Source organism: Alligator mississippiensis, chromosome 1, assembly GCF_030867095.1.
Source record: "Alligator mississippiensis isolate rAllMis1 chromosome 1, rAllMis1, whole genome shotgun sequence".
Lineage (NCBI taxonomy): Eukaryota > Metazoa > Chordata > Crocodylia > Alligatoridae > Alligator > Alligator mississippiensis.
In genome coordinates, this window is record NC_081824.1 from 293,113,421 (window position 1) to 293,126,765 (window position 13,345).

Here is a 13,345-nt window from a genome sequence, read left to right on the forward strand (position 1 = left end):
ACTGAGGAGGGGCTCCATGTTGCCACCACTGGGGTCACCATTGGCCTCCTGGGACTCTAGCCCCACCACCTCTGGGCCCGCTGTGTCAGCCAGCACTGGAGGCTGCACCTTGTTGAGAAGACCTGGGATGATGAGCAGTAGGCAGACTGCTTCTGGATGACCCAGGCCAGCTTCTGGGACCTGCTCCACCAGCTCCAGCCTCACCTGGAGTGGCAGGACATTGGCATGCACCCAGTCCTCCCCACCAACACTCGCCTGGTCCTGGCGTTGCTCAAGATGGCCATGCCTGCCAGCCTCTGGTATGTAGGATACCTGTTAAGTGTGGGAAAGGCCACCACTGAGAAAGCTGTCCTGGAGGCGTGCAAAACCCTCCAGGACTTGCTGTGGACACCATGCTCCTTATCCATGACCACCAGGTGGTGGTGGCAGGGTTCTGTGCACTGGGGTTCCCCCAGTGTACTGGGGCACTGGATGCAACCCACATACCAGTCACCTGCCTGCCCCACAGAGACTGCCCTTATTATAGCTGCAGGAGATTCTACTGTATGGTCCTGCAGGACATAGTGGACCACCAGGGCATATTCACCCATATGAGCGCTGGCTGGGCAGGCAGCACACACAGTGCCCATGTCTTTTGGAACACTGGCCAGGTGGAACTGGTGGAAAGTGGGCACTTTGCACTGGGGGTACCAGACCTGCAGCTGGGCACTGTCATAGTCCCACCCTTCCTCATTGGGGACCCTGCCTACCTGCTCCTGCCCTAACTGATGCAGCCCTACACTAGCCACCTGGACCCCTGCCGGGCCCACTTTAATTGCTGCCTGGGCTGGACCCATGCCCTGGTTGAGTGTGCCTTCAGCCATCTGAAAGGCTGCTGGTGTTCCCTCACTGCCTGCCTTGTAGTCACCAAGGAGAACATCCCCCTGGTCATCGTCACAGCCTGTGTGATGCATAATATCTGCAAGGCCTGGATGGAGGAGGTGCGGTACACAGAGGTGGCCTGGCAGTGGGAGCACTATCTATGGTGGCAGGTGCGGGTACCCCTGCCAAGGCCCCAGGAGAGCCATGCATCCACCAGTGGAGGTCAGGGCACCAGGTATGGGAGGGTCTAGTGGCCCATCACCTGCAGTGCTCCCCGCTCTAGCCCATTTTCCCCGCCACCCACAGCCCCGCTACGCCCTGCCCACCCCCAGCACCACTCTCATGGCAAACTTGTCCAAAAAAGAAACCTTTACTCCCCTCACCCCCAACCCTCCCCCTCTGCCCTCCCCACACAGAACCCCTCCTTCCTCTGTCCTTAACACACACAGCCCCTCCACCACCCTCCCCACCCACCAACAATAAGAAACCATTTTCCCAGTGTGAAAACTGTTTATAACGTCTTTGTTTTGTGTCCTAGGAGGAGGGGTTTTGGGGTGGAGATGTCTAGGGCATAGAGCCTGGGGATAGGCAGACAGAACTGCAGCCTCTGGCCATTTCCCCATGGGTCTGCATGCTGTAGCAACTGCAGCAGGTGGGAGTGGGTTGCCCAGGGGTAACAGTGGCTGGTGCTCCTCTGGGATGGGTGGCTCCCCACCTGGCTGGTGGAGTCCAGGCCCAGCAGAGTTGACATCCAATTCTGGTGCTGCTCCAGGCAGCTCTGGCTCCATGTGAGCAGAGGGCCTGGGCCCAGGCAGGTGGCAGAAGACCTGGGGCAGGGGCTGGGCCAGGGACTCCTGCCAGCAGGAAGCAGCAGAGGACCTTCTCCCAGGCCCAGGCAGGGCCCTGCTGCAGGGAAGCAGGTGGTTGCCAAGGAGCCCGAGAGGCTAAGGACAGGGGCTGGGCAGTGGCAGGCATAAACAGGGCCACCAGGCCCAGGACGGTGTCCAGGGTCTGACAGTTATTGTCCATGGCCTACACTGCCTGGCCCAGGATGACATTCTGCTCCCATAGGATCTGGATACAATCCTGGGTGGTGTCCTCTGCCTGCCACCTCTCTTCCTGGGCCAGGTCCTCCCCCCACCAAGTCTGTGCATCATATGCCTACTCCTCAGCCACCACCAGCCAATGGAGGAGAAGGGTTGTGTCCATGGTGCACTTCTGGTGCAGCCAATGCATCTGGAGGGCCCTGGCAGGTGGGCGGCAGCATCCTGGAGCCTCTTCCCTACATCCAAATGCTGGACCTGCAGAGCCATGAGAGAGGAGCCTTTTGTGAGAGTTTGCAACACTTCAGAGATAAGATGATCTGCACCAGGGGCTATGTGCTGCCTGGCCTCAGATCAGGGGTCAGCAGTGCACAGGTGCCAAGGGACCATGGTAAATAGGGCGAGGAGGCCCAGGTTCAGGTGTCGACTGGCCAAACTCCCATCCCCACTCACTCCTGTGGATACAGTGGCCCACTGGGTGCTGGCCACAGGCAGCCTGCCTCCCCCACCCCATCCCCAGGGCAGGACAGGCCAGGCTGCTGGCAGCACCTGCTGCTGCAGCTCCAGACCCCACTGCCCCTATCCTTCCTGCAGGCCACCCGCTCTGCTGCACTGCCACTCAGCACACAGCAGCTGGGCAGAGGGGGTACAGGGCTCCTAGACAACTGGGACGAAGAGCTGGCTGTGCCCCATGCTCCCTGCTGGGGGCCTCTCTGGGGAGGCACCCCAGGGCCAGCCCCCCTCCACACTGCCACTGTGCCCCAAGCATGCCCCTGCTGTATGTGCTCCAGGCAGTGCACAATGAGCTGCTTGTACAGGCTGAGGGGTACCCAAACCACTGTGCCCTGCTGCTGAGCTCCTGGCTTGGAATAGCAAATTTGCTGGCAAGTAGCAAATTTAATTACAATTAAAGGTTTTTACTGTGTAGTAACCATGCGCTCATACAGATGGACATGCTTACTGAGCAGTAAAATAGGCAACTTTGGAGTAACACATCTTGTGTAGATGTGCCCACAGTCTATGTCAGACTCATGTCTGACTTCAATAGCTGTGTGGGAAGCCAATGGCCTTTCAGATTAGAATTCCAATGGATAACAAATTAGAATATTTGCAAATGGAAATGTGTTGTTAACTAGTATAGGCAACCAGTCCCAGAAGCAAGCCTAGGAATGCGCTGTAAAGACTGCTGAGAAATAAACTCCATGTACTTGCACTTGTGTCCTCCCAGGCCCCAAAATTAGGTAGTGACTGGAAAGTGGGCGTGAATGGTCAGGAACAGTACCACTCTCAGGCTCTACAAGCTCCAGATCACTGAGCTGTACAGGCCAGCACCTGAGTCCTCTATATTGCCTAATTTACAGATCTAGTTTGGGAAAATTTAAGTTGCAGGACAGATGTGAATGGACCAGTGAATTGGTGATATTTATTTCTCAAGGGCACTTGTAGGCTCACTGTATACCCATACACGGGATTTAACAAGAGCCATCATGGACTAAGACCTGATAAATCAACTGAGGCTGAGATTCCCCCTCAAAGCAGTGTCAAAAATCTGGACGTGATGCAAGAATGCAAACAGTAAAGAAATAAAAACAATAAAGATTAAAACACAATAAAGGCCAGACATAAGTGCTTGGACTCTTTTGTGTTGCACCACATTCCTCAATGTCCCTGTGGGTGTTGTCTATTTTGACTATAGCATTCCTCAGTGCAAGGCCCTGGTGTTCTTCCTTGCCTTTTCAACCTTGTGCACACTTCAGAAGTTACATAACTACAGCAGTAATGATAATAATTAATTGATTTTAAGTTATTATGTATCTTCCTAACCTTTAATGAATGATAGATACAGAGTTCCTGTGAAGTGCCAGAGGCTTAAATTCCATTTAGTGATGCTGCAAAAACCTACACTGAATGCGTTGTAAGAAAGATTAACTGTGATAGATATTCTGCTAGGAGTTCTGTGGGATGTTTTACTGCCCACAACATGGAGACAAAAGTCCAGAACTACAGTTCTGCTGAGACAGACCAGCTTCCCAGAAAAGATATAGAACAAACATGAGCACCTAAAATGGCTGACGGTCAAATGAAGTGAAGGATGGGTGTCTGGATTCTAAGAGTGCCTGCACACGCGCAGGACACCTGCTGATACATTCTAATTAGAATGTGTCAGCGCAGCTCGACTAATCGAGTCTGATGCAGCGTTCTGATTAGAATGATCCAGCGTCCTCACCATCACACGTGTTCAGAGTCCCTGCATTTCAAAATGGGGTGGGGGTGGTTTAACTAAAGCCTTATTGAACAAGTTTTAGTTACAGTGCCCCTACCACCCTTTTGAAGCATGGGACGCTGACTACACGAGACATGGCAGCTCCCGAGAGCTGCTCTAATTAAAACATCCCCCCACCCTTGAGCATGGGTAAAGACACCCTGAAAGATTGTTACTAAATCAATTTTACATGCTCTGCTCCCTCACACCTCCCCCTACATACTTGATTGTCACATCATTAGAATTCAAGCACAGCTGAAGAATTTCATTCTGGTATCTGAATTGTCATCCCTAAACCCCAGCTTTCAGCAGACTGGTCTATGGCTTTGGTACAAATATAAAAATAAATGTAGAAACCTGTTAGAAATCCAGATTCAAATAAGCCACTCCTTTTCAGCTCAATTGCTGAGAAGGCAATGGCAGAGAATTGCAACTGAACTTGGAGAATAGAAGATGTGCCCACAGGATCAAGTTATTTTGAGGTTTATTGAAATGTATTTACCGTATGCTATTAGATTAGTGAGAAGGTAAAAGATGTCTGTGTCTCGGCCGGGCTGAACCGACTCGAGGTGATTCAGAATTTACCCGTTCGTCAGGGCGGGCTGGTGAATAGAGAGGCTGACAAAGCTTAATGGTTGCAAAAACTTTACTTACATCGCGGGTGGCTGCGACGGAAACGGTTCGGTCGTCTGGACAACAATGTGAGTTGCTCCAGCTGGCAAGGCCAATGCCAGTAAACTCATCCGTAATTCAAGCCGGAGGGAAAAGGGTACGTCTGGGACTGCGTTCGGCGACGGGAAGAAGGATCAATAGGAGATCAGTCTATCGATCAGCTAGCCTGAAGTCGGATCTCTAAGAGGCACTCTGCAGCGTGCTCAAATCTCTTCGACTTGGGCGGAAGTCGCGCTAGTTTTTAAACGGCCAGAAAGCCAATTACTGGCCGCCACGTGTGAATAATTTAGCACTAGCCAATTGCGGGGCACGAATTTACATCTGAATGGCGGGAACTCTCTGCACCGTGCATTTCTGTGCTGCAAAGAGAAATGCATCCTGCAAAGACAGCTGCAAATCGGCGGGAACTCTCTCCTGCACGCGGGTTCTTTATGCAGCAAAAACCCTCGCTGTGCAAGAGGCTCTCGTGTGTCAAGAAAATTCCATAGTGCCGAGGCACCAAACTCACTGGGTTATGACATGCCCCCTTGCTGACGGCACAACTGGAACTTTCGACACATGAGCACATCATACAGATTCACTGACTTGGCAAAGCCTTCGCAACCTATATATATATATATATATATATATATATATATATATATAAATACATAAACAAATAACTTTGAACACATAATAACAACTGCTGATCATCGTCTGATTGGAGAACATTCCGCTTCGGTCCGTCTTCTCCTAAAACAGACAATGTCAGTAAACACAACAAATCCTGAGCAGATGGGTTCTTTGCCGTCTCAGTGCCTCCCTTGCAACTATCACTTTCTGGAATCAGGTGGTTGTGGATTACTGCTTCTGCTGGGGTTAAACCTGTGAAGAGAACAGAACAACAAGACAAAACACAACGAGAAAGAATCATAATTGGTTTCACTGCAAGGATACTAGGTGAACGTCAGAACGGCGAGTCATCCAGTTGTGATGAACAACAATAGGGGGACAATCAGGCTTCTCCTCCAGTTGGACAGAATAGGTATTGGGATATTGTCCCGGCCGTTGAACTGTCCCTTTGTGTACTTGTGGATGAGACTGATGAGGGTGCGGTATTGAAATCCACACTAACTCGTCAGGTTGGAACTTAGGCTCCCAAGGTGGGGGTTTTTGGACATTAGCTTCGTCCCATAACGGCTTAGCAGTGTTTAGTGAAATAAGGACATCGTGATTAAATTTAGTCCAATTTTTAAACATCCCTCCTCCTCTAAGACGAAGCTGCTCCTTGTATAGACCTATGTGTCTCTCCACAACGCCGTTGGACTGCGGGTGGTACGGCAAATGAAGATGCCATGCCACATTGTGAAGGCGAGCAAATTTATCCAGAGCATTAGAGTTAAACGGAGGTCCTCCATCAGACTGAATTTCATGAGGAGGCTGCCAGGTGGCAAACACAGCAGTTAAGGCAGCAATAACAGCAGTGGCATTGCTTTTCCGTAAGGGAATAACCTGCAACTGTCTGGTCCCCAAATCAACCACAACTAGTCCTTTGTTTGGTGGTTTAGACCCTGGGAGGGGTCCCAGTAAATCTACCTGCCAAACTTTTCCTGCCTGAAACTGCGAAGAATTGAAAGCTCCAATCTGATGCTTGGTTTTATGACATTTTTCTTTAGCACACGTTTCACAGGCCTGAGCTACCTTTTCCCAATCCCGCCTGGCTCCATATGAGGCCGGCTCTGTAATGGTTCGGCACCAACGTTGATGACAAGCCCGTGGTCCCGGGTGACCCCAATTTTCGTGAAGCCACACGAGGAATGGATTTGCTTCAGGATCAGTGGTAGATGTGACAGGCAAGGCTATGTCGGTCCGGAGTGGATCCTCCAAGAGCTTATCAATTACCTCATGCACTGGATCAGTATCCGGACGATGGGACTTAGTGTGCCTAATCAACGGAAGGCGTACAAATCTAGTTAACGTCCTCCAGATGTCTCACCAATCATCCAAGTTCTCGGTGGGAAAAGCTATGCCAGTAAGAATTTTATAGATATACTGCGAATCAATTGCGATGATCGGAACTGGGAGTGTATCGTTATGATACATCAAACAATGTTCCAGTACCTTCAGGAATCCTAATAATTCACATTTTTGGGACGAATAATCATCTGGGTCGGCTTGGAAAATTCCCTTATCATGACAAGCTTTACAGTAGTACCCATAGGCTCCTTCATGTCGGGAGGTTCCGTCTGAGGCCATCCACGCTGGGCCTGAAGTTCCATACAGCGTAGGAACCTTTTCCTCATCTTCTGGATTTGGATCAGGTACCGTGTCTTCCAACCTCCAACAATGCCAATTATAATGGTGGGTAAGTACTAGCATATTCCAGGTCTTAGACTCCCCTTGAAAATGTGGGTCGATTCTTCCCGCGTCCAGCAAGGGTAACAATGTGGCACCAGGAGCGCGTAACGTCCCATGCCCCCTTGCTAACAGCTCCACCAGTTGTTCGGCTAGGAGAATCTTTCCCATAGCTCCATATCGATGTTGTGCCGCTTGAAGCATCTTATGGGCCGTGTATACTAACTCATCGCGGGGGTTGTGCACGACAACCCACACGTGGTTGGTGGTGAATCCAAGGGTTACGGTTAGTGACTCACCCAGATCGATGGCATGGAGTTGTGTACCCTTAACCGTGGTTAGTAAGCGAAGCAGATTCTGCTGATCCTTTTCCGTCCAAGGCGTGGACTTTCGGGACTTGTCGCGAATTTGTCGCTGTAATTTAGTGAGGAGTGCCAAATCACTAGGTCCAATATAATGTCGATACCAATTTAAATGACCCATCAGCTGTTGAAAATGCCTCTTAGTGACAGGGTGGAATGTTTTTAGCGGATCGATGTTAGGACCCTCATGCGAAACTCCGTGGCGGATGGAACCAGTGTATCGAGTGCCAAGGAACGTAATGTTATCCACAGGATGTAGGCTTGACTTTTCCTCGTTGATGGTCCATCCCTCACTTTGAAGGTGAGCAACCAGTTGATTTACTACACCGGCAACTACAGAGCTATCGCGACCCATGATGGCAATATCATCCACATAACTCCAAATTTTTAATTCTTTTTCTGGGGGAAGAGAGTGTAAGGCTCGAAAATTCTTCAGGGTGTTATTCATGGCACCAGTGGCTAATGATGGAGCGTTGCGATATCCTTGTGGACAAACTGTCCACCTGTACATGATGCCATCAATACACATATTCAGTATTCCTTCCGGGTCAGTTATTGGGATAGAAAAGAACATATTTTTCAGATCTAATGTAACTCCGACCCACGGACTTTGCTGGAACTGTGCCATCTCAAACATGCACTGTGGCAGAGTAGATGGACTAGGTTGTTGAAGTACTTGGCACCTTTTATTGACTTCTCGATAGTCCATGACCAACCGGGCTTCATTAGGCTTTCCAGGTTTCGCCACTCCCCATCCTGATGAGAGGTAGGTGCTGGCTGTTACGGTCTTAATACAGCCTCGTCACTCAAGTCACTGCAGAAGGTTAGTAAGGGACTGTTTCAGAGAATCCTTAGTTGGGATTGGCCAATATCGCCAGGTGGAAGTGTCACAAAGCGTTGGTCGATGCCAGTCCTGCTCTGGGATAATTACGGGTAATGCCCGTAGCACTTGCTCCTTGAGGTCAAGCACTTTTATCCCCAGGATTCCTAAAATATTGATGCCCCCTAGAACAGCCTCTAGGGGATATCAGTGATCCTGAACCCAAAACTTAACCTTCGTTGTGACAGCGACAGTGTTAAGCCCTTGTACCTTGATCGTCTTGGTGGTCTTTTAATGAGGTATCGTTGAGGTGATCACATTGGTCTGAGCTCCAGTGTCAAGAAGGAAGGATACCTGTTATTTGTCATCCAGATCGGTAGGGTTGTAAACAGTGAGTTCAGCGTATGGTCGAGAATCAGTAGGATCAGGTCTGAGTTGAGGAAGGCCGCCGGCGGAGCCGATGGCCATTACTCGTTTTTTGACGGATCCTCAAAATTAAATCCCATTGTTTCAGCCATACTGGCCTGGGCCTTATCTCCCAAAAGTCTCAAATGAGCCTTTGTCAATCTGGTATGAGCGAGAAGAAATCCGAACATAGTTCTTTCCTTCAGAGTTCTTTCTTTTGGGGTCCTTGGAGGTGACCCCCATGGCTCTCGCTGAGGGGTATACCCTTGACGCCTAGGCCTCAATGTTGCAGCCAGGTATGCTGAAGGTCGATCCCCCGTGTCACTAGAAGTTTCCTCACCTGGCTTCATAAGTACCTGCAATCGTGGGAGATGGCCTAAAAGACTTCCCACTTGTTGTTCTGCTATCCGGTTCAAGAAGAGTCGAAGTGTAACAGCATTCGCTCCTCCGTACACCTCCACGCAGGCATCTATGGCTTCCAAGGGCGTTGGAATTGCCCCGGGGTCCGATAGGTGACAATGAGCCCATCTCTCTTTATGCTGGATCGCTGTTAGTCCCATAGGATTTGTTCTTGGGCTCCATGAGAGATACGACACTCCTACTATAGCCAGAAGAAGTTGTTCTGCAGTAGCCTTCTTCGGGCCACCTTCGTGCCAGGTGTGAAATTTGTGGGTTACCTGTCCTACCACAAGCGCCGGGAGCGGGATGGGCCAGTGGGCACTGTCCGTGACCACAATCAAATCAGTAGCGCGACCTCCGCTCCACGCTGCTTGTCGTGTCAGGGCACTCGCTTCTTCTTTATCCAGAGTGTCTGATCCAAATTCCACTATCAGTCTTCCTAACCATATGGCCAAGGTTTCTTCCAGCCTTATTTTGGATTCTTTACAAAGCTCTTGTATCTCTGGTCTGGTGCATGTATGAGAGATAGTGGTGGTACGTGTAGCACCATCTTCATCCTCAACATGCTTCGTCACTGCTATCGGGTAAGCTGAGGCAGAGAGAGGGTTAAATTCTGCATCTGGGAGCATTGGATACATCCCTCCTCCCATTGGCCCCTCCCTGTGGTAAAGAGGCGTGGTTGCAGGGAATGATGTCACTTCAGGGGGTGGAGCCACCAAGGGAATCCCCACCGGGTCTTCCAAAACTCCACCCCCCCTTTCCGGGTTCCCCGGGTAGCTCGCGCTTCTTTCGGCGCCATTTTCTGCTAGCAGCATCATGCGGCTGGCACTGTTAACAAACGCTGCTCCGGAGCCCTTTGCTGTCTGCTCCAGTGACTCTTTCCCCGCAGTATACATCTGAGCCTCCAGATTCGCATATTCCCTCAGTAGGCCCGTTACTGCACGGAACAGCACATTTATCATCTTTCCCTTTTTCCATTTAATTAGACCCCACTTCGGTTTGTGACGGCCCTTAGTTTCTAAATCCTCCCGTAGCTGAACAAGGAGCTCATGGCCCCGTGACTCAGGCACCAAATCCGGACAGTTGAACCAGTCCACGGGGGTGGGTTCCCCCCCCCTCCTTCAAGTATCGGGTGCATTGGGCGAACTCCTGAGCGGGGGTCAGCTTTTCTGCCTTCTGCGCTTTGACCCCGGCTAGGGATATTGTTGATGTTTCCTCCGGGGGCCGATAGTAAACCCGGTCGCTCCCCATTATGCATCCGAACTCCCCTAGGGATAGTTTTGTTCTCCATTCTTTTATTACGGTCTCTTCTCTTTTTACGGAGAAGTAACCATCAATACTTCTTTCCTCCCCTTCTACCGCCTGGTGGTAAGCGATATGCGCCCATAGATCGTTAGCATTCTCTACGTGGCGGTTCCCGGTGCACCAGGGGCAGCACCCAATTAAGTTCTTCTCCATCACCGTGCCCTTTAATCCCATCCTCGTCGCCATGTCTTGGCCAGGCTGAACCGACTCGAGGTGATTCAGAATTTACCCATTCGTCAGGGCGGGCTGGTGAATAGAGAGGCTGACAAAGCTTAATGGTTGCAAAAACTTTACTTACGTCGCGGGTGGCTGCGACGGAAACGGTTCGGTCGTCTGGACAACAATGTGAGTTGCTCCAGCTGGCGAGGCCAATGCCAGTAAACTCGTCCGTAATTCAAGCCAGCGAGAAAAGGGTACATCTGGGACTGCGTTCAGCGACGGGAAGAAGGATCAATAGGTGATCAGTCTATCGATCAGCTAGCCTGAAGTCGGATCTCTAAGAGGCACTCTGCAGCGTGCTCAAAGCTCTTCGACTTGGGCGGAAGTCGCGCTAGTTTTTAAACGGCCAGAAAGCCAATTACTGGCCGCCACGTGTGAATAATTTAGCACTAGCCAATTGCGGGGCACGAATTTACATCCGAATGGCGGGAACTCTCTGCACCGTGCATTTCTGTGCTGCAAAGAGAAATGCATCCTGCAAAGACAGCTGCAAATCGGCGGGAACTCTCTCCTGCACGCGGGTTCTTTATGCAGCAAAAACCCTCGCTGTGCAAGAGGCTCTCGTGTGTCAAGAAAATTCCATAGTGCCGAGGCACCAAACTCACTGGGTTATGACAGTCTGGTTATTCTGCCATTGGTTATTAGTGATCATTAAAACATATAATTTAAATCTCATCTGCTTTACTGGCTGTATTCACCAGCTATTTCTCCAATAACTTTGGTCATTGAGTCTTTGGAAGGATACCACATTAGGGCAGAACATTCAATCTAATCTACCTTTGCTCACTACTAAGCTTATAGAACCCTTCTGCTGAGCACCTGTCAGCAGCAACATGGGCTGGGTTCAATTTTGGGGATATTAAATATAGTTTACCATGGCTTGAGCCTCCACCCAGTCTACATGGAAAATACTAAATGGACGACTAGGACTACTAGTGTGTCCAATAAAATCAACAACCCTTTTCTTGCAAGCAGCGTAAACACAAAAACCAGATTTATTATAAAGCATAGAAAAATCAAAAGTAATCACTAACTATAATTTAAAAACACTACAAACTACAAAACAAAGTCTATAGGTGGCACCCTATTTGGGGGTGGTTTACCCATACCCATGCAGTCTGGGACTTGGGACTCCCCAAAGGGTAGTTCCAGAGGCCTGCACCCCTATACCTGCCCTTCAGCATGGGCTGGAAAGGGGGGCCCCACACTGGAGAGTCCAATGATCCATTCTATGGGTCCACTGAGCTGCAGGGAGCTGCTAGAAAGTGTAGGTCTTTCTGCCTTGCAAAAGGCCCCTCCTTGCTCCCTGTGAAACTGTAGCGCTGATCTTCACTTCTGCATGGTGGATTGAGGGGTGAACTGCAGTTTTTACTAGCATATCTCACCCCAAAGTTTTAGTCTTAATCATAGCTGTGCTGGGGAAGGAAACTGCAAGAGGACTCAGAGAAAAGCCAGACAAACAGCAAAAGAGCATTGACCAGCAACCAGCACCAACTGTGCTGCATTGGCCAGGACACAGAGCCACAAAAGCAACTTGTACCAGTCCCAAAACGTGCCAGGCCCAGACATACAGCAAACAAATGTACAGCAGGGCTCAGCAATACAGCTATGCTGGACACAACTGCTCTAAAACAATAAAAGGGGGGACTCAGACCTGTCCTGCACCTCAGCCTCAATATACAACAAAAAAGCGCCAGGCCTACTTGGCTGCAGCCTGGACATATAGTCTCAGCCACACTGCTAGGCTAAGACCTAACACCTAGGAAACAACAAAAAAAGGGAGGGGGGGGGCAGGACTATTTTGGCTAGAACTAGCACCCAACCACAGCGTTTGGTTGAGATATAAACTACAAGAGGGACAAAAGAAGGTCCAGGCCTATTTCACTAGGCCTGGACCGAGCAGCAAAAAGCCATCCAGGTCTATACCCCATGGAGGCCAGAATAAGCAACAAGTAGTGCCAGGACTTCACCCTGGCCCAGGGCTGGTCCAAAGGTAATTGGCGTCCTAGGCAAACTGTGTACCTAGGTGCCCCCACCACTTCCAATATATCTTTTAGGACGACATTGCCAGAGCTCTTGTCATAAGTCCGCTTGAGAGTTGAAAAGGTAGGAGTCATGAGGGGAGCGTGAGAGAGCCGAGGCACACTTAAAGCCATATACAATCGCTTGATGTAGCTGTGTGGAGGTAACCAGGAGATCTAGCTGTGATGGTGGTTGATTCTAGTGATCTTTCCTCTGAGATCTTTCCAAAGGTCTTTCTCTCTTTACTGAACCAAAGGTCTTAGACCAAGGTGGAGCCATAGCTGGCCAGGGCTGTTATTTAGGATGATTTTTCTGTTATTTTGTTCTACATATAATTTTGGCATCCCTCAAATTTTGGCACCTTAGGTGACCGCCTAGTTCAGGGGCAGGCAAAATGCAGCCCGGGGGCTGGATGCGGCCCACCAGGCTGTTCTATCCAGCCCGCAGGGCCCCTAAACATTTTAGAAAAATAATATTTATCTGCCCTGGGCTGCCTGTCATGTGGCCCTTGATGGTTTGCCAAAACTCAGTAAGTGGCCCTCTGCCCAAAATAATTGCTTGCCCCTAGCCCAGGTCACCTAATGGTTGCACCTGCCCTGGCCCAAATCTGCCAGCAGACATATGGCTGGGGTTAGCCCCA